This window comes from Narcine bancroftii, chromosome 6 (assembly GCF_036971445.1).
Source record: "Narcine bancroftii isolate sNarBan1 chromosome 6, sNarBan1.hap1, whole genome shotgun sequence".
Taxonomy (NCBI): domain Eukaryota; kingdom Metazoa; phylum Chordata; class Chondrichthyes; order Torpediniformes; family Narcinidae; genus Narcine; species Narcine bancroftii.
In genome coordinates this window covers 167,197,781-167,220,849 of record NC_091474.1, presented here as the reverse complement: position 1 = coordinate 167,220,849, position 23,069 = coordinate 167,197,781, and the positions used below count along the sequence as shown (strand labels likewise).

At 39.6% G+C, this 23,069-nt stretch overlaps 1 protein-coding gene across 4 annotated transcripts in view; it reads right to left on the bottom strand.

Moving 5' to 3' along the window:
• Positions 1 to 23,069, bottom strand: part of LOC138736715 (XK-related protein 6-like) — a 90,061-nt gene that overhangs the window by 7,344 nt on the left and 59,648 nt on the right. For 3 of the 4 annotated variants that reach the window (XR_011340523.1, XR_011340521.1, XR_011340524.1), the window contains exons 2-3: positions 2,647 to 2,767; positions 1,712 to 1,772 (exon numbers count right to left, since the gene is read on the bottom strand). The gene's annotated coding sequence lies outside the window, so the exon portion shown is untranslated. Of the gene's footprint in view, positions 1 to 1,711; positions 1,773 to 2,646; positions 2,768 to 20,641; positions 20,889 to 23,069 lie in introns of those variants that run through there. The other variant, XR_011340522.1, reaches the window with a different exon arrangement.

Below are 23,069 nucleotides of genomic sequence, written 5' to 3'. Positions count from 1 at the left end.
AGGTGAGTGGAAAGAAAAAGGTTGAAATCCACTGTTTTAATCATACCTAATTGACGCATTATGTGCACAATTTCATAACTCCAAAGGAAATGGGCCAATGACAATTTTTCTCAAGCAAAATATTTCAGTAACAGTTGGGTCTAGAGCAGTAATTCTCAACTTTCCCTTCCCACTCACAACCACCTTAATCAATCCCTTACTAATTTCAGAGCACCGATGGCATTGGGATTACTTAAATTGGTATGTGAGTGGAAAGAAAAAGGTTGAGAACCACTGCTTTAAAACTCCTTCCTCTCACCTTAAACCTAGGTTTTCTTGCTTTCGATACCACTACCATGTGAAAAAGATTATGACCATCTCCCTGCTTTGTATATTTTTATAGAACTTGATCTCAGGTCACCTCTTTGTTCCAAAGAAATCAAGCCCAGACTATCCAATCTCTACCCATAACTAAAGTCTTCCAAGTAGCCAACATTCCAGTCAATCTTCCCAGCACTCTCTCCCCTGCAAAGACATTCTGCCCATGGAGTAATGAGCAGAGCTGTTCACAATACTCCAAATGCAACCAAACTGACATTTTGTAAAGTTGTAACATATCATTCTATGCTCCAAACTATGAAGGCAAGCATGTCTGTGTTGCCACTTTAAAGAAACTATGAACTTGAACTCCAAGGTCAACATTCCTTAGCACCCTAATATTTACTGTATATGCTTTACCGCTATTTAACTTCACAAATTGCAGCTTTGGAAAGGAATTTACCAAAGTTTCACATGGTGGCCTAATCCAGAAGGGTAAAGCACATAGTTGGACAGATTGGTGGCAGATGGAATCTAATTCTGACAAGTACAAGGTTACCGACATGTCTTAACCTTCTGTACTAGGTCACCAAGTGAAACTTTGGTAAATTCCTTTCTGAAGTTCATAATGTCTATCAGCCTGCCTTCAATAATCTTCTTAGTTTCCTCCTGAAATCAAATTTAGGAGACTAGGTTTCCCACAATCAATACCATGGTATTGCTGAATCAGCCCCTGCTTTTCCCAATGTACATAAATTCTATCCTTTGGAGCTTTCTCCAATAATTTCCCTGTCACTGACACAATGCTCACTGGCCTGCAAAACATTGTTCCCTTGCATTAGTTATGGCTCTTCAACCATGTGCCTTCATACTACACACCCAAGCTCTTGTTCTCCCTTTCTTTTGAGTCTACAGTTTTTAAAAATGAAACAGGAAGAATTGAGGGCATACAGGTGAGGCTGGGAACAGAAATCAGAATCCAATTTGCAGTATCAAACTGGAAAGGTTTTGAATTTAAGTTCTGAACATTTAATTGATTATACAATGCTGGCGCCACCATTCTCTAATACTCAGAGCTACCACGTTGAAAGCAGGGATAGGTTTGTACAGATTTGCAGTCGACAATAAAGTGGTTTTGACTGGTGCCAGTACTTTTAAAACGCCTTTAGGTGTGGTCAAAAGGCAAAATCAAATTAGTAATGTTAAAAAATTGAAATAGCTACATGAAACATTGATCTTTATATCTCTAAATTAATAGACTAAAACTTGTTATTCATGCAAGGATTGTTACATTTGTTGGTAGAATGTAAAATAATACAATTTCTGATTATTCAATTTTTACATTGCACAAGCAATAAATATTCATGTTTCAATGAAATATTATAATTTTAATCAGAATTTATAATACTTGTACTTTTAAAATAAATATAGCCATCATGTTCTTATGAGGGGACATCACTGAAATTCTGTAAAACCTAAAAGGAGATAAAAGGAAAAACAAAAGCATTAATAAAAATGAATTCAGCACAGAGAAACAAAAGATGACTTTAAAACAAAAGTAAACAAATTAATGTTAAAATTAAAATTTATGAATGAATATATTTCAGTTATTTAATGTTTCTCATGGAACCAATTTTATTTCTTAAGAATTAAAAACATTTATTGACTAGCCATTCCCTGTTAGCATTATCCATATATTTATTTGATGCTGAAATAAAGTTATGCTACTTTGTCTTTAAAAAAAGAAAGCAAGATCAGTGCTTTCAGCTTTCAATTCCACTTAATACAAGGGCCCATCTTTATAAAAATTAGTAACCAACTTAAAATGGATAATTTAATGACTACTAAGTTATTTATTTACACAAATATCCCATAGGCACACATAAAGGTGAAAACTAATCTTTCTATTCACTAAATTTAATCACTCCCCTCTTTTCCACACTCCAGGTAATCTAATCGAGCAAGACATGCAAGGGCTAAAGTTTTACTGACATCGTCACATCATAATCATCCATATTAAAACATGCACCTAATGCAGCTGAAACAAGTCTGTGTTTTCCTACCCCATCTCCCCCAAAACCTACTTCAGCACCCTAATACAGAATGTGATGCGCTGCTATCCTCAAAGCATGTCACCCGACAAGAACAAAATCCAGCTTATGTTACAAAGCTGAACTAGCCACCAGTGGAGTGAATTCATATTTTAAATTAATAAACTATTGTGGAGGTTAAATTTAAAATAGTATTGAAATGAGAAACTGGATAAGCCAAGCACAGGGGTGTGAGAGAGCCAGGAGATGAGAAAAATGTCACGTGTTGGTCAGGAGTTCTTAGCATTTTCTCCATTACCATTCATACTGTCGAGTTCATCTCCCACTTCTGGGCATCTCAGAGACTGCTAGACTTCAGCTTCTTTTAGACTACAGACACTGACCATTATAATCGTTGCCATCATTCCTCTGATGAGCTACTGTAGAAAAACAAATGGATGAATTATGACACCACTTAATCACATCTCCTAATAACACAGAGGCTCTCACTATAACATTCAACAATAATACAGCTTCTGCTATAATGCACATCCCTCAGAAAGCTTGCCTTATTTGTTATCAAAAGTTGGCAATTCAGTGCTGACTAGCTGTATATTTGTAGCAGTACCATTTTGTCTAGATGCAAACAGAAATATCCAACATCTTGCTAATGAACTTTAAATTAAATGGGAAAAATAATAATTTATTTATGCTTTATTCTTTAATCACTTATATCTGAGCAGTTTGAAAATATTGTAATACAAGGCAAATATATAAAATATCAAAAGTACAGGTACCAGAAACATCTGTTACTTTAAGATTACATTTTGCACCTAAAAAGCTATGACTCCACAGGAATCTGAAGTAACTGACTCAGAAACAAAATGTTAAAACATCATTAAGATTAAAGAGGTGGAAAAAATGTGTAACCGACAAGAAGAATTTCAAGCAGCAATATTCCAGTAAATGTGGTAAATTGGATCAACAAGTTTGCTGATGACACTAAGATTGGAGGCATTGTGGACAGAGAGAAAGGCTTTCCAAGCTTTCAGCAGGATCTGTACCAACTAGAAAAATGGGCCAGAAAATGGCAGATGGAATTTAATGCAGAAAAGTGTGAGGTGATGCACTTTGAAAGGAGAAACCCAGGTAGGACATACACAGTAAATGGTAGGGCAATGAGGAGTGCAGAAGAATAAAGGGACCTGGGAATGCAGATACATAATTCCCTGAAAGTGGCCTCACAGGTAGACAGGGTTGCAAAGAAAGCTTTCGGTATCTTGGCCTTCATAAATCAAAGTATTAAGTACAAGAGTTGGGATGTTATGGTGAGGTTGTACAAGACATTGTTGAGGCCAAATTTGGAATATTGCATGCAGTTCAGGTCGCCAAACTACAGGAAGGATATCAGTAAGAGTGAAAGTGCAGAGAAGATTTAGTGTTGATGGGTCTTGAGTTACAGGGAAAGATTAAACAAGTTAGGACTTTATTCCTTGGAGCATAGAAGAATGAGGGTATATTTGATAGAGCTTTACAAAATTATGAGGGGCATAGACAGAGTAAATGTGATTAGGCTCTTTCCACAGATTAGGAGAGAGAAATACAAGAGGACATGGCTTTAGGGTGAAAGGGGGAAGTTTCAGGGGGAACTTATTCAGAGAGTGGTGGGAGTGTGGAAGGAGCTGCCATCTGATATAGTAAATGCGGGCTCACTCTTGAGTTTTAAGTATAAACTGTATAGATACATGGATGGGAGAGGTCTAGAGGGTAATGGAATGGGTGGAGTTCAGTGGAACTAGTGGAATAATGTTTTGGCACAGACTAGAAGGGCCGAATAGTCTGTTTTCTGTGCTTTAGTGTTCTATGGTTCTATGTTAAAACAGTGCACCAACTTAAACAAAATAATTAGTGATGGAAACAAGATTTCAGAGACTCAGTGTATTGGCACATTTCCAAGCTAAACCTTGCAACAATTTCAATAATTAGATAGGAGCTTCAATATCAATAGACAGCTAAAAATCACTGCACAAACTGACAAAAGTCTTCATTTCTTGGTCAGTGGCCAAGCAATAATAATTATCACCACCTCATAGAAAACTATCTGCAATGGTCAAGGAGATCACTGACATGTGGACTTCCTTTTTCCTGACCCGGTTTCTCAGGTTGTAAAAATTATTTCAAGGGAATTCCATGCATTCAGCATCAAGATGGCTGAATGCTTAATCCCACTGAAGTATCTATCCTCAGAGAACAAACCGTGAAAGCAAACAAAAGGTAAGATTTTTACAGTGTGCTGAACTCCAAAATAAAATGATTAAATCTATTATATTTGGAAATATTATCGAAGGTTATTACAATCAATTCAAAGTTAAATTATAGCACAGTGGTTGTAAAGCAATATTTATATCTCATTTTCTCACTGGATACTGTCAGACTTTTACAAAACTTTACAAAAACTCCAAGAAATAATCAAAGAAGCCTTATTGCTCATATAGAGATGGCCCCACTGATTTATGTACATATAATTCTTGGCTTGGCTTCACGGACGAAGATTTACGGAGGAGTAAATGTCCACGTCAGCTGACAAGTCCGATGCGGGACAGGCAGACACGGTTGCAGCGGTTGCAGGGGAAAATTTGTTGGTTGGGGTTGGGTGTTGGGTTTTTCCTCCTTTGCTTCACTCTACCAACAAAGCTAGTCAGTTTCAGTAATTAAATTTAATGAAGGTAATAGACCTTTGCATAATGAACTGAAAAATCACAACCACTAATATTTGAACTTTGAATCCCAACAAAATTCCTCCAAAACTAGGTTCTCCCCTTTAAAAATGCAGAATTTATGATATTTCAAAGTTCAGATTGTCTGAGCATATGCATAACATCACATACAATCCTGAGAGTCTTTTTTTCCTGCCGGTAAGGCAAAATTACCACTTATTTGTAGTGCAAAAAACTATACTCAAGAAGCTATGTCCACATGTAAACAAATAAAGAAATGTAAAGAAAATGAAGTAAGGTGCAAAAGTAAGAGTCCTATGGCACTGATACCTCTTTCCTGATGGTAGCAGCAAGAACAGATAGTGTGTTTGGTGATGTGAATCCTTGATGATTGCTGCTGCTTTCTGATGGCAGTAGATGTTCTCAATAGGTTTTGCCTGTGATGTCCGAGGCTGTATACACTACCTTTTGCAGGGCTTTAGGCTCAGGGATATTAGTATCCCCATACCAGATTGTGATGCAGCCACTCAGCACATTTTCTGCTACACATTTGTAGAAATTTGCCAAGGTTTTCAATGTCATACGAAACCTCCACAGACTCCTGAGGAAGTAGAGGCACTGACGTGTTTTCTTCACAATGACATTAGTATGTTGGGTCCAGTAAAGATCCTCTGATTCCCCAATGGTCACTGGATTGTATACCTCTGGCTTTCCCTTTCTGAAGTCAACAATCAGCTCCTTGGTTTTAGTGACATTGAGTGCGAGGTTGTTGGTGAGCCATTCAGCCAAATTTTCAATCTCCCTCCTGTATGCTGACTCATCGCCTATTTCTACATTTCTTCTACTATTTCTGAAATGAATCTGATCATATTTAAACTTGCATTATCAAACACGTAGCAAGATTTAACCACATACATAAAGGACAAATACAATAGCAAATTAAGCAGGGCAGAATTTTAAAAATAACAAAATACAAAGAGCATATTTACAATGTCAATAAAAATAGCTAATTGTATTTTACAATTTAATTAACCAAACATTATTAATCATGGATTCATGTTACAATAGGTGTGTAAGGAAGTCATATGCAAGTTTTCATAAAATTGAATCTTCAAATCAATGGACGGCATACCTCTATAACAAAATCTTCTGATCAAAATAGGATTCATTTCACAACACACAGAGAGTTGGAATACAGGGAAAATATTCTGGTTGGCTGCCATTTAAACAGGGGTTCCACAAGGGTCAGGGTTGCAGCCACTTCTTTTTGTGTTGTATAATAGTGATTTAGATTATGGAATGAGTGGCTTTGTGGCCAAGATTGCACACACTAACAAGGAGCAGGTAGTGTTGAGGAATCAGGGAGGCTGCCGAAAGACTTAGATGAATTAGGAGAATGGGCAGAAAAGTGGCAATGAAATATGCCAGAAAGTGGACAGTCAAGCACTCTGGTAGGAGAAATAAGCTGCTTTCACACTTGCGTCCCACTAATTAGGCAGTTCGGTGTCCCAGGATAGGAATGGGGATTTGGCTTTTCACACTTTGACCACTCCTAACTGGGACACTGAGCACTTTCACACTTGCAATGAGCCATCCCCGGGGTTGGGACTGTTTACCTTCTACCAGTGGCGTCATGATGCATCGAGTGATGATCGACCTGCCCTAAATCCTGATCAATGTATTATGATTTTATATTCAAACAAAATTAATCATGCCTAATTATAACATAATAATGCTTTATGTACAGCTCAGTATGAGCCCTTCAGCCTCTGTTGTTGTTGTGCCAACCTATATAAACCTTTATAAGTGACCGTGGGAAAATGCTAGCAATAAATAGCAATAGACAATTTTTAAGCAGCATGAGAAAGTTGTTAGCACAGTAGCGCACAATTTATAAAGACCATGGGAAAGTTAGTAGCACTATTGCACACAATTTAAACAATGTAGAAAAGTTGGTAGCACTATCTGGCACAATAGAGAAATACCATGGGGAAAAAGCGATGCTGGACTTGCCCTCCCAGAATTCCATGCGGCAGAGAAAGGGCTGTTTGCACGGCTGCATGCAAGGAGCACTCATGGTGGGTTTCTCTGACGCACAGCATTCTGGGAAGTCAGATTTGTCATCGTTTTTTTTCCACAGTCTTTATAAATTGTGCGCAACAGAGCTACCAACTTTCACCACACTTTAAAAATTGTCCACTATTAGTATTTATTTCCTCTCTCTCCCCCCACCCCACTGCAACTTTCCCACAGCAAAGTTTATATCTTCATTTTAATCTCTTCTTCCTTCATATTCCTGCACTCACACAAAAACTTGGATAATTTCAATCCCACAATGCAATTGCCCATTCTACACTTGCCTGATTACAATGTTGGTGTCTACAGATGCCAGGGATTGTACTAAGGGTTGAGGCTGTCAATCCCCGACATGAGATAACGTTATCTGACGCTAGCATTGAGACAATTTTCCTTTCACACTACACCTTTTAAAGGCTGATCGGCTGTTAATTCCTGGGACCACTTGCAAGTGTGAAGGGGGCTAAAGATAACAGACAATTTTCTAAATGGAAATTAAAAATACCCAGATGCAAATGGGAGTCCTCAGCCTGAAGGTTGAGTTAGTGGTGAACAAGGTAAATGTAGCGCTGACATTCATTTCAAGAGGAATAGAATACAAAAGCAGGAAAGTGAAGTTGAGGCTTTATAAGGCACCAGAGTATTGTGAGCAGTTTTGGGCTCCTCATTTATGAAAGGATGTGCTGACCCTTCAGACTGGTGTCAGGGATGAAAACAGCATTGCAGGTTCATCAAAACCAATTGTAATAATAGCCTTTAATGCTGAGGATATTGGCCTGGGAGACAACCACTGAGGTTAGTTGGTTTATACTTTCAGTAGGTTTGGAGAATCTTGTGGAGTCTGAGGCAGCTCATGAAGCAAAAAATGTTGACATTTTTTAGGGTACCCGTAAGACCGCTTGGAGTAGGGGTCTCCAAAGTGATCAATGGGACCAACCAGGGGGTCATGTGGTGGGGTGTCTACAACACCCCAAAATGGAGAACTAATTAGCGTCCAGCTCGAGGTAGCACTGGATGGAGAACAGATGAGTCAAAACCCAGACCGTCCAGTGTAAAACATAATGTTTGGCCACCCTACCCAGCATCACACCCCTGCTCACCCTCCACCCCGTCCAGTGCCAGGATTCCATGCCTGGGGTTCAATGAGGGACCACATAGTCCTTGAAGAGATTGACGATTTAAAAAGTTTGGGGACCTCTGGCTTGGAGCATTGTGAGCAGATTTAGGCTCCTCATTTAAGAAAGGTTATGCTGACATTGGAGAGGGTTCAAAGGAGGTTAACAAGGATGATTCCTGGTTGAAAGAGATATGACGTGAGGAGCATTTGTCAGCTCTTGGACTGTACTCATTGGAATTTAAGAGAATTAAACATTTGAATGTTGAAAGGCATGGAAAAAATAGATGTTTCTCATGGTGGGAGAGTCTTGGAAAAGAGGGCACAACTCCTGGATTGAATGGCATCTGCTTAGAACAGAAAGAAATACAGAGGAATTTCTTTACCTAGAGGGTGGTAAATTTGTGGAATTTGTTGCTACAAGCAGTTGTGGAGGCCAAGTCATTAAGAACATTTAAGGCAGAGGTTCTTGATTTGCCAGGGGATCAAAAATCACTGGGAGAAGGCCAGGCAGTGGAGTTGAGTGGGACTCAATCATAGAATATCATAGAATGATATGTTACCACAGCATGAAACTGTTCTAATTTCATAGAACCAAACAGTTTCTGAAATCAAGAGCAGTGAAATTTCTCTTGGAAGATTATTTTTGGTTTTTACTCACAAGCCAGTCAGCCACCTCCTCCAACTTCAGTCTTGATTTATACTTCAACCACTACATCAAGTGTGAATCTCTCAAAGTCTTGTTGGCAATGAGTCAGGAAAGCATTCATTGTGGACCATTCATTTTTGTAGATAAATTCAGTGGCCCTCACATTTGATAACTGAACACATGAAATTTCATTGTTGCAGCATAGAATTTCAGGTCACAAGTGTTTTGGAAGCTGACATCTATCCATTTTTCTACGTATTAATCAATTATAAAGCATTATTGAAAGTTTTTTTTCAAAAGTGATGCTGTGCTGATAAAGAATAATTCATGCATAATCATTCAATACCATCATTTCTCTTAAAACTGTGCTACTTCAAGAGCCAATGTACAAACTGTGTTTCATGTCCTAATTTCTGACCTATAACAACCACAAGAATGCTTTGGCTGTTTTGCTCATTGATGTCATGGTCACGAACAGTCTCTGCTTCCTATCCTCGTGTAATTACGTTTGCTACAGAAGACCTCCGTTGCATCTCACAGAATGCAAAGACACCTAAACCCCACATTCATGGAGAGAACATAGAACATTACAGCCCACAATGTTGTGCCGGTCAAGATAAACCTATTCAACCTTCCCACCTCACACCTCTATTTTTCTTGCATCCATGGACTTGTCAAAGAGTCCTTACAATGTCCCTATTGTGCCAGCTCCACCACTACCCCGAGCTAGGACTCTGTGTAAAAAATAAAAATAAAAAATACTCCTGACATCTCCCCTAACTTTATATAGATGTACCTTGGTCTATGCCTTTGTTGCTCTGGGAAAAAGATGCTGGCAGTCCACCCTATCTTTGACTTCATAATCTTGTGATCTCTCATCCTTCTTTGCTCCAAAGAGAAAAGTACTAGCTCTGTTAACCTTGTCTCAGAATCCACATTCTATAATCCAGGCAGCATCCTGGTAAATCTCCTCTGCACCCTCCACATACTTCTTGTAATGAAGCAACCAGAATTGAACACAATATTCCAAGTGTGGTCTAACCAGAATTATATAGAGCTGCAACATTACATCACAGCTCTTGAACTCAATCCCCTGACTAATGAAGACCAACATACCAGAAGCTTTCATAACTCCCCTTTCAACTTGCGCAGCAACCTTGAGAAATCTATGGATTGGACTCCAAGTTCCTATGCTCTTATACACTGCTAAAAATGCTGCCATTTATCATGTACTCCACCTTCAAGTTCTATCTTCTAAAATGTATCACTTCACACTTATCCGATTGAACTACATCTGCCACTTCTCTGCCTAACAATGCATCCTATCTATATCCTGTTGTAACCTACGACAGCCTTCAACTGTATGCACAACACCGCCAACATTCATGACATCTGCAAACTTACTAACCCATCCCTCTACTTTTTTGTCCAGATCATTTATAAAAATCACTAAGAGCAGGGGTCCCAGAACAAATCCCTGCAGAACTCCACTAGTCACTGACCTCCAGTCAAAATACGTTCCATTTACTACTACCCTCTGTCTTCTGCATACAGGCCAATTCTGAATCCACACAGCCAGAAAGTCATGAGGGTCCCATGCCACATGACTTTCTGAGCAAGGCTACCATGGGGGATCTTGTCAAATGCCATTCTAAAAGCATAAACTTTTCCATCAGTCCATAACTGCAGGTAGAAAGGACATAGTCATTTGCCTGCAATACAGATGCTTCCTAAGTCCATGCATTGCAGAACTCTGCACCCTGATTCATGAAAAGTTAAACATTTAAAGATTTCACGGCAGAAAACAAATAGAGCAATTTCAATCAATTGGACCTTGTTAAACAGATCCTATTCTTCTCCACATTCAGAATAATTACAGGAGACCTGGCATTTCCATTCTTACCCTGGTATGAATGTGGAGACCCAAAATGTCCCAACCTTCAACAGTCTGGTTACAGGAACAGCAATGTCCATAAAATATCACTAACAACCTTGAAAGCTAGCACTTTGGAGACACTGTTAAAAATGAGGTACAAAATTAAAAATATTACAACAAAGAATAATGGGGTTAATTAAAATAGAAAATAATTTTTTTAAAATAAAACAGCTTCTTTTCACCTTTGCCTTCTGATCCACAACCTCACAATTCCCATTGAAATCAACAGCATCTTGGATCCAATGTGAGTCTCAATACTTTCTATAGGGTTACCTCCAGTGACATTTCACCAAAAGTTTTTTTAGTATCCTCAATGGTAGACTATCAAATGTTGGAGTCTACTTACACTTCCTTAACATAGATTCTACAAATCAGCAAAATTGCAATCATTTTGCAGAAATGAGAAGGGGGAAGAAAAAAATAATAAACATAAATTTCAATCTAATCAAATGATAAGGTATTGAAAGTGAAAGGATTTATTTAATAAACAGCATTATAACTAATCGGAAAATGTTGGCATCCTCAAGTTGTGCAGCATCTGTATAAAATAAAACAGAGTTAATGCTCTAGGTCAGTCCACTGAGCATCTAAAGCACACATGTCAAACTCTGGCCTGCGGGCCAAATTTGGCCCGTGATATAATAATATTTGGCCCGCAAGATCATTTCAAAAATGTATTAGAGGTGGCCCGCCCTGCAGCGAGAGCCGATGCTGTTTTTTGGTAATGTCACCCCCATCATCCTCCCCCTTCATTGCACATCCTTCCCCACCCCCTAACTATCCCCTCCCCCCCTAAAACCACTCCCTTAAAAGATGGCCAGAATATTCTCAAAAAGAAATCCAGAATGCTAAAGTTCCACAAACCTTCTGCTGGGAATCCTAACAACACCCGGGCATCAGATCCACGGGACACGGAGGGAGCAAGAGTGTTGCACGTTGACCGTGCAAACTTTGAGAACGGGGAAAACAAAATTGTAACACGAGAAGTCTGTCGATGTCATCAGCCGGCAAGCCAGTTGGAAGGCTCCCCGCACAACCAGTCACTTCTCCCACCTGTCGAGCGGTGCGGCAGATTGGCGAGCGCCTGTGATTTCCTGTCGGCGCGACGGACATGGCAGGCTGTGCACGGCCCCCGCTGTTCCGCAAAGGCTGATCGGCAGCGAGCTGGGCCTGAGTGGGTGGGTAAGCAGGGGTGGGCAGAGGGTGTAGGTGAGGAGTAATGGGCAGGGGAAGTAATGATGGTGCGAGGGGCAGTTAGAGGGAGGGATGAGTAGAAGGAGGGGTGGATAGGGAAGAGGTAAAAGGGGAGGGGCAGGGCGAGTAGGGGAGGGGTGATTAGAGGGTGAGAGATGGGTAGAGGGAGGAACAGGTTGAGGGGAGAGGCAGTAGAGGGGCGTGTATAGGATGGGGTGGGTAGAGGCAGAGCGAGTGGAGTGAGGGGTGAGTAGAGGTTGGGTAAAGGACTGGTCAGGTAGAGGGATGGTGGGTCGAGGGTGAGTAGAGGCCGAGAGCCTGAGGAGTGCGCAGGAAATGCTGAGTCCTGATGCAGGCCAAAATGGACACAGCCTTTGAATGCTGACTACATCTCCACAGGGACCAAATATGTTTCCCTCCGGTCAAGCAAAGGGTGAACTTGAGCTACCTACTCCTGACCTGTAACATTATCCTCCTAAAGTTATATCCTAAAGTTTAACATTACATATGTTGAAAGAAGAGAAAACATGCAGATGTTGTTGAAAATTTTCAATAAATATTTAGTTCGGCCCTCGACTTAGTCCAAGTTTTTAATTTTGGCCCTCCGTGAATTTGAGTTTGACACCACTGATCTAGAGTATTTCAAATACCCAGAGATAAAAAATAAGCATGTTTAAAATGAAAAGGCTCAGAATAATAGAGAGATAGCAGTCAATGACAATGGCCACATCTCAAATAGATGTTACTTTCTCTTAATTGTTTTCACACTACAGGTATATGTTTATGATATTTCAATCAATTCAACACACTTACCCCTTTTGAGGCATCATTAAGTTTATACTCTTATTGCCTTTCCCCAAGGTTAGAAATGGTATTCCTTTGTGTTATGACACTCAAACACAAAGTAAGGTTTGAATTCATACATTATCTTGTGAAATTATACCAACATTTCATAAGTCTCATCAGTCCCAAGTGGGGAAGGCAAGATAGATTAAGTGGATCAGGGAGGAAGAGATGGAATTGGATCTTTGTTGACAGAGCTGGAAATACCAAAATCTTTTGATCAAATTAATAAATGTTCCTCTTAGTTTAATCTAATTTAAAATACTGTCAATAATCATGAAAAACTTAAAAACCAAATTGGGTTGTAAAAGAAAAATGGATGTTCTGCTCCATATATGTGGTAAAACATCAAACAAGAAGGCAGTATTCTTCTTCACATTTGTAGCAATGTTCATTATTCTGTAAATCAAGTAAACACAGGAAAGGGAGATCCATGAAGGAGGTGCCTCAGGGCAAACAGAGAATTTCAAATTTCCTTCAGCATCTACATCCACCCACTCAAATATCCGCCAACATTTAAACCAACTATTTGGTGAGCTATTATTACTACATCAAAATTTGAAATAAGTTCTAAATAACCTTGTGTTACACCAAAATTTGAAAATGGGATAATCAGAAAAATGGCCCTACACAATTTGCACCAAAAGTAATTTTAGTAACAATGCCTTTAAAATGTAGATGACTTAGCAATGGCAAAGCACATTTTTAGCCTATCTCAAAGCATTAATGTGTACAAATTTCAAAATCTTGTAATCCTCTAGCATGCTCACGATCCAACATCCAAACTAACCCCCTCTCCCTTTAAACAGTTGTTCTTTTCTGTTTTCTTGAAACTTAGCAACTAAAAGTTCAACAAAAGTAACTCAGCAAGTGGCAGCATGAAATACCGCAAGCACTCAACAGGTCAGAAGCATCTCTGGAGAAAGTAAATGTTTCAGGTCAACAGGCTTGATTACAGATTTCCACTAACTTCAGCTTTCTTTCACTGAATACTCAGCAAAATGTTCCTTGGCACAAGCTTTATTTCAACAAAACGGCTTAAAACCTCAATAAAATGGAAATTCTTAGATCATGTTAACATACACCTGACTACACTGTCAGTTGTGAACATATTTTGTACTTCAGTCATTCTAGGGCCATTGGTTTATTCCTTTACATTCCTTTACAATTGGCAATCCAACAAACTAAACTCAAAATTAAATTCTAACATAATGCTCATCAAATGCTAAGGTCTGTCCAAAGGTGTCTCAGTGACCCAAAATATGCCCAAAATTCTCTGAGGAATGAGAAGAAATCATGGGTTGTATTTTGGATTATTGTTTACAGAATTAGATTGACAATTGTTTTAAACCTAACTCAAATGATTGTGTGCAGACTACATCAAAGATCAAATGCCAGTACCAGTAGAAAATAGATGTCCATCTATATCCCTCAATATTTCAGAATCTGACAATATAACCAGTTTTTTTTAAATAATTTCTCTGAATTCTTGCCACAAATGACCCACACGAAGTTATCAAACAGCAAAGGAGGGAAATAACTACAGCATCCACAATACACTGAAATGAGACGAGCAAAATACAACAAAAATCAAGTTTAATTGCTTTCTTTTTCTTAATACTTAATTTTCAATCTATCCAAACTACAACTCTTAGAGCAGGGAAGGGATACACTCTCCTCATCATACCATCACATTATGCATAGGATCCAGATTTGGGTGGAGAAGCAGCAGAGGAGTTTGATTCAGGAATGTATGAAGTGTTACAGTTTAGAAGGTTGAACTTGAAGGTGGAGTATATGGTTAATGGTAGGATCCTTATTAGTGTGGAAGAAGAGGGACTTTGGGGTCCAGTGCCACAGATCTTTCAAAATTGCCTCACAGGTTGATAGATTAGCTACAAAATCTTATGGTATGCTGGCCTTCACTAGTCCAGGGGATTGAGTTCAAGAGCCTCAAGAGTTTCAGCTCTTTCAAACTCTGGTTAGACTACACTCGGAATATTGTGTTTAGTTCTGGTCACCTCGTTACAGGAAGGATATGGAATTTTTAGATAGAATACAAAGGAAATTTACTAGGATTTTCCATGGATTGGAGAATGTGTCTTATGAGGCAAAGTTAACACAGCTGGAGCTTTTTTTCTTTGGAGCGAAGAAAGATGAGAGTTCTACAAGATTGTGAGAAACAAACATTGAGGGTGGACAGCCAGCACTTTGTTCCTAGGGTGACAGCAGCAAACACCAGAGAACATCTGTAGAAGGTAAGAGAAGGAAAGTTTATGGGAGAAATCATGGATAAGTTTTTTTTTTAAAAAGAGAGCAGAGGGTGCCTGGAACGTTTTGCTCAAGAGCCAAGAGGTAATGTTGCAGCTCTATAAAACTCTCGTTAGACCACACTTTCGTTCTATGTAACCCTAATTAGACCACAGTTCAGGTTCCTTTATTGAAATGTACATTAATATACAAAATTTGTTTACCCATAAAGACACACAAGAGACACTACATAACAGATGCCACAACCAAGATGAGAAAAAGAAACAAAGAGAGTCCCTTCAGAGACATCGTGTCCATGGATCCCAGCATCTCCTTCAGTTGCCACTACCTACTGTACACCCACAACCACCAGTCAGATCCAGCAGTAAATCTGAGCTCCAAGGCGCCAGCCCTTTTGGAACCTTACGTGATCATTGCTCTTAAATCCAGGTCCCTGTACCCGGCTCTCATAAGCCAGTGTCCACAGATAGCCTGCAGTCTGGTGCAAGTCCTTCAGCTGCCAAGTCCTGCATCTCCTACCCCTGCAGGGTCTTCTCCCAGGCTTCTCCTTCTTGCCTGGAGGGCGTTCTTCCACTTGGGTGCTATGCACTGGTCTGTTGCTCCCAATTCTGTGTTTAAAAATAACTCCTGGAGAAACTCAGAGAGTTGAGTCTTAGTCGGAGGAAGGAATGGTTGATTTTTTAGCTCAAGAACCTGCATTTCGACAATAGACAGAGGAAAGTTTGATGGGAAGAGGGATGAGATAGGAGGCAGTAGATGATGTAGATTGAAGAAGAATGAAGGAGCCAGGTGAGGTAGAAAGAAGGGTGGAATTCAGGGACAGAGGCAGATGGGTGATAAGTGGAAGCAGAAAAGATAAGGACAGATGGAGCCAGGTGGGTGAAGGTGGAGACAACTGCTGTGGCTGATCAGTAAAGGTGATAATGCGGACTATTAACAAAATCCAGGAAGGGGAGGGATGAGAAGGCTTTATGTAGATTTAAAAGTGGGGGCCATTTGGGAAAGAGTAGATTGAAAGGAGAAGGAGAGAGGGGAAACACAGGAAGGAAGGGTTACCTGAAATTAGAAAATTCCAGGTTCAAACCATTGGTTTAGAGACTATACAGTCAGAATATGAGCTGTTGTCCCTCTAGTTTTAATTGGGATTCCCAGTGATGAAGATCAATATTGAAATGGAAAAGCAAGATGCCAAATTTGTCAAATTTTAGTCACTCTCACCTCTTCCTTGAAGTTCAGCTTCTTTGTCTCATATTTGAAATAGTAGTTTGGCTACAAGTGCAACTCAATCTGAAAACAGATCTTCAGTACAACAGATGAGATTATGTCTGTTTCCAAAGCCTTTTCCATTTTCAGTACTCTGAAATGTTTCTTGATATTATAAGGTATTCATCAAATATGCAAGAGTGGGAATCTCAAATGGAAGGCAAGCTGTATTATCTACTTGGCACCGATAGTTGAACACAGTTTCAAATGCTTCAAATCTGTCTTTAGTACAAATATTCTAATGAGAATGAGGATAAACCTGAAATGCTATGAAACATCAGAGCTATCAAGAACATAATAACTCAGACAAAATGAGCAGCTGATCTTCATCACTGCCAGGGTTGGGGCTGCAGAGCAGGGAAAAAGAAACACAGAATCTCAGCAGGCAACTCAAAAATGCTCTTTACAGGAGCCTTGCAGTCAAAAGCAAAGATATGTGAGGAGGTACCTGCTGAGAGTAGCTGCAAGAAAACCGTCATAACTCCACAGAATAACACAGACCTGCTGGTTTCTGTGGCATTGCCTATAGAGCTGTGAATCCCATAAAGATCAAATAAAAATGTCCCCATCTACTTATACATCTTCAATCCATTTAATATTTATATTTTTTTCCATTGAAATGCAATTACCTTCCTCATCTGGACCCTTTGCAACAATTAAAGAGATATGGATTTTCCTTTTCCCAGAAGGAGAATAGGTAAAGATGACACAATCTTATGAAAAATACACTCTTGAGATTTGAGTCTCAAGGCTTTTTCACATTGGCTGCCCACTAAATTGAATCAAAATTTATTGTCATGAACAAGTCATGAAATTTGGTGTTTTGCGGAAGCATCATAGAGCAAACATTCATATTACAACCATCTTACAACATTATTATATATAAAAAAATAGTGCACGACAAGTAAGACAGTGTCTTTGGTTCATTGATTATGCAAGAATCATGGCAATGGGAAAGAAACTGTCCTTGTGCCATTGAGTGCTCATTTTTAGGCTCCTGAACCTCCCCCCCCTCCCCCAAAGGTAGCAGCCTGGGTGGGTGAGGGTCTTTGAGGATAGAGGCTGCTTTTTTAAGACACCGCCTCTTGTAGAGTGAAGTCTGGTGCTTGTGATGTCGCAGACCAAGTTAACAACCCTTTAGAGTTTATTCTTGTCTTGAGAGTTGGCACCTCCATACCAGGCAGTGATGCAACCAGCCAGAATGCTCTCCACAGTACACCTGTAGAAGTTTTCGAGAGCCTTCGGTGACCTACTGAATCTCCTCAGACACCTCACAAAGTAGTTTCTGGTGAGCCTTCTTTGTGATTTCATCAACATGGAGGCTCCAGAAAAGATCCTTGGAGATGTGAACACCCAGGAATTTGAAATTCTTGACCCTTCCCACAACTGAGCCCTCATTGAGGACTGTGTCGTATTCCCCTGACTTCCTCCTGAAGTCCACAATCATCTCCTTGGTTTTGCTGATGATGAGCGCAAGGTTGTTGTCATTACACCACTCAACAAGCTGATCTATTTTCCTGCTGTATGCTTCCTCATTACCATTTGTGATTCTGCTGACCTCTGTGGCATGCAAATGACCCATTTTTTATACAAGTAGGGCTGTTCACACTAGACCCAAGAAAAAACAGTTCCTGCACCCTTTCACATTTCCAACCCAGTATCATGGAGCTAAGGGGAGTCCAACCTACTGAGTGATGTATTATGAACTTGTAGGTAGTGAAGTCTTTGTTCTATAAGGAGATTACCCACACCTCACTCCAATCCCTCACTCTCTGGGTGGAGGGTGCGTGTGTGGGTGTTATTCGATGGGTCTCAAAAGCAAGGACACTGAATGCCATTTTTTAGTAAATGATTTTATTTACAAAAGACAGGTGTGGGAAAAGGGTAATGGGGATAACACACATATGCACAGCATATGCGAGCATGGCAAAGTGGTAGCAGGAATAAAACACATACAAGTTGTGGGAAAGATGCACTTGTAATGAAGCATATGCGCACAATTTATAGCAAGCATGGGAAAAATAATCGCACCGGCAATGAATCGCACACATAACCAACCACCCAACCAACCATCAGAAATGCTGGAAGTAACTGAATTTTTTTAAACTCCAATGTTCAAATTTCTGAACAGCATGAGGACTGTTTGTAGTCATTCTAACACTATGGAAGGACACCATCAGTACATCACTAATGGGACCCAGCAAACCAGGTCGTCTCTTCACATTGGAGCCAATTTTAAACGAATGAACTTTGATACTACCTCCCTCGGTGGTTAATTCCCGGATCGATTTGGACCCAACATACCAGGTGACCCGGTAAATTGCCAGTTAATTCCCACTTTCAAATGCAAGTGTGAAAGGGACTTCAGAGATGGATGACACAGAACTTTGTTGGCTATAAGTGCCATCTTATTCAAATGGAAAGACCCTAAACCTCCAACAGTGTTTCAATGGTTCACTCATATTATGTCCTGTTTCAGTTTAGAAAAAATTAGATATATATTTGATTCATTGGTGAAATTTGAAGATAAATGGTGACCTTTTATGTCTTATTTCCATTTGATCTAAATGTTTTTTAATGTGATTAGATGTACTCACTCTTCCAGATGAGATATATTCTCACTTTTGTTTTTTGATTCATGGTATGAATCAAAAGCTACAAAATACAGGTACATGATCCTTTATCCAGACATCTAAAATCCGGAAAGCTCCAAAATCCGGCAAGTGGGGAGAGAGGCGACAGCTCGAGTCGAGAGACCAGCAGGAAGAGACCAGCAGCATGAGTTGGGCAGGCAGAGGGGGAGACCGGCAGGCAAGTCGGTTGGGTGGGGGGAGAGACCGGCAGGCGAGTCGGTTGGGCGGGGCGGGGGAAGAGACCGGGAGCGCGAGTCCGGCGGGCGAGAGACCGGCAGCACGAGTCCAACAGGCCAGAGACCGGCAGCGTGAGTCAGACAGCTGAGAGACTGGCAGCACAAGTCCGGCGGGCGAGAAACTGGCAGCACGAGTTGGACTGCTGGGAGATTGGCTGTGCAAGTCGGGCGGGGGCGGGCAAGGGGGTGAGACTGGCGGCGCGAGTCAGGCGGGGACGGCAGGGGGGGGGAAACTGGCAGCGCGAGTCGGGCAGGCGAAGGGGGGTTGGGGGAGATGGCAGGGCAACTGGAAGAGGTTGGGGGTGGATACAGCAGCACAATTCATGTGGGCTTTCTGAAATCCGGAAAAATTTGAAATTGGGACGCACTGTCCCGCAAGGGTTCCGGATAAAGGACTGTGTACCTGTATAGGTAACCTTCAGGATAAACTGCTCAGATGGGGTTTTTTTTTTGTTAGTTTTCTTTTATTTAAATAGAGTAGGTTAGGTGGTTTTATATATATATATATATATGTATAATATATTTTACAACACACACACACACACGTTGGTGTCTTTTGCTACTTCCAGTGAGGTTTCATTCCTTTTTCTTCATTGTACTGTATTTATTATAAAAAATAAAGAAAGATTGAAAAAGAAAAACAGAACAAGTCCCTTCCATTATGCCTTCAATTTAACTCTACCAATTCACTATACAAAGTCTACATACAAATACGCTAAACATATCATTTATCACTGAATTCAGAGACCAAAACACACTATTAGAAAGAAGTAGAAAATTGCTGCCTTTTTTAATGATCCCTTCTGTTGCCTTACAATTACTTGTATTAAAAGGTAACAGCAAGAATAGAGTCAAACTCAGTTTATAATCATTTAGGAGGAACAAGTGACACATTTATAACATCAATTGTGCTTTCCAAGTCAAAGAATCTAGATAATATGTGCATTTTGTGTTGTAAAGTGCAACTACACTGAGAGAATGTTACTCTGTGATGTACCTGCATATTTTTGTTCTTTAGTACCTGTATTTGATTTCTAACATTACCCAAGGAAGCTCCCTGATGCATGATCTGTAAAAAAGACCACTGGAGGCATAGAATTTGTCAGCCAAATCGGACTGTGGTAAGAGAAAGGACATTCAATAATGGAATCATGATGCAAATACACTTTTTTTTTTAAAAATATGCCAAAGGTAAGCACATGAAAAAAATGTTGGCATGAAAGCAACAGAATCAGCCAGAGGAAAGAGAAAGGGAAAGTGTAGATTTAATTCTGCCAAAGAAATAACAGGTTTATGATGTTTTGTTCAAAGAATAAGAAGCAGCAGGGGCGGAACGACGAGGGGGACGACGACGGGGGATGAACAAAACAACTTCTACTCACCTTCCTTCAAAACATAGCCAAAAGAAAGTTATTTGGCAAAAGACATACAGTAGCAACAAAGGAAGGCACTGTCATGAATAAAGCACTTCAGAACATACAGTAAGTGCTCCAGGCAGCAACGAAGTGATACAAGACCAAAGGAACTGTTTGAAACTAATTCTAATAAAAGACAGTGTTTGGGCAATTAAGGAAGTGTGATAAACTGCAGGGTACAGTTGCATAACCTTCACAAGAAAATCATTTCTTGAAAGTTCAACAACTTCTCTTTAAGCCACATGACGTTTAGGTTTGAATATTCCTTTTTAATTAGGAGCAACAAAAATGGAAAGAGCAAGAAAGAGACAGAGCAGAATTCAAAAACCTGCAATAGGAGGATGACAGACAAGTTTAAAAAAACTATATCCTTTCAACCTACCATGAAAAATGCCATAATAAATCCATTGATGTAAATCTGCAAATGCTGCACATTATTTTGTGTCACACTTCATGATAGTCTGTTGTTGTCAAACTTGAGTAATTTGAAAGAACAAAATTAGACCAAGTCATCATAAATCAATGTTCCTGAAAATTACCCAATATCCTTATACACCAAAGAATTTTTCACAACTTCATTACATCCTGAAGCAATGTGAAGCTAGTGAAGTTACAGTAACATATACAGGCATTAAAGCCATTCATAAATCATTTGAGATATCACTGAAATATAGAATTAGTTCTCACATTTTTCAAAACCGGGAAATATATAAATAAATACAAACATTCTTGTTCAACTCGACTTTCTTAATCCATGCACAGATGACACAGCATCATGTTAAAGATAAACAAGATGTGAATCACATTCTATGAACACAACCCCCACATAACTCGGCAGTTACCAGTTTATCCTTCCTGAATTAAACTGAAAATGAACCGACAAATATCACTTTTACCTGTACACTAAAACTAATGAGGGGTCCTGAAGCATCCCCGCCATTCATACCAAACGTGTCATTCATGTCTCCACATTGTTATTTTTGTACTTTTCCCCAACAGCAAATTCTCCTGCACATTCATAGCTCAAGCAGCCAGACCTGATCCTTTCCTATGAATAGTCAGTCACCACCTTAAAACCCAATCTCTCACATAAAACTTCTACTGAAATTGCTCTCATGCCATTTGGTTCTTCTTCTACTACTCCCATTAACATATATTCCAAACATTATCACATATAACTTCCATGGCTATTTCGGTGCAATAACTTCCATGGCTGTTTCAGGGCAACTACATTGCTAGAAACAATATATTTTCAATAAAGCACTGAATGGATACACAAAATTAATTTGATTGAATACACAAAATCTCATAATACAATTAAATGGAAGGCTGGACATTTCCCCAGTTAATCAGAAAAAAAATGTCCTCATTCAACCTTCACCAAAAGGAACATTTTTTTTAAATTCTTTTTTGAGAAAAAAGACATTCTTGTGATAACTTTCACAACATCTTACAGTGAGTACAATTCAAAATTCACTGGTCATGAAATGTTTTTGGAACACCTGTACGAATTAGTCCTTTACATACACCTGGCTTGCACTTGAATTAAAAACTGACATCTTTATTTCAAATGATCACTTTTAACCAAACTATATAACCCCATGACATACAAATCTCTGAGATTTTCCCCTTTGCATCCCAACATTACCAGCCTATGACCCACTCCTCTACCCAACACCAGGATAATAATTAGAACAAAACTCCAAAATGCTTTGAAATACAGACCTCAACTGGCTTTCATGTTCACTTGAATTATGGTTAGAGATCATTTTTTAATTCAATATAGAACCACAGAAAATTACAGCACAGAAACGGGCCACTTCAGCCCATCTAGTCCATGCCAAACTATTTTTTTTTGCCTTGGCCCACTAAATTGCACCAAGTCCATAGCACTCCATTCCCCTCCCATCCATGTACCTGTCCAAATTCTTCTTAAATGTTAAAATTGAGCCCACATTCATCACTTCAGCCAGCAGTTCATTCCACACTCCCACTGTGTGAAGTTCCCCTTCATGTTCCCCCTAAACTTTTCTTCTTTCACCCTTAATTCATATCCTCTGGTTTGTATCACATCTATTCTCAGTGGAAAAAGCCAACCTATATTTACTCTGACTATTGCCCCCATAATTTTAAATGTTGCAATCAAATCTCCCCTCATTCTTCTATGCTCCAGGGAATAAAGTCCTAACCTGTTTAAACTTTCCCTGTAACTCAGTTCCTGATGCCCCCGCAACATCCTAGTAAATCTTCTCTGCACTCTTTCTATCTCACCAATGTTATACCATAACATCCCAACTCCTATACTCAATACTCAATTTATGAAGGTCAATGTGCCAAAAGCTCTCTTTACAACCCTACCATTTACAACTACCATTTATTATACATGTCCCTTCTT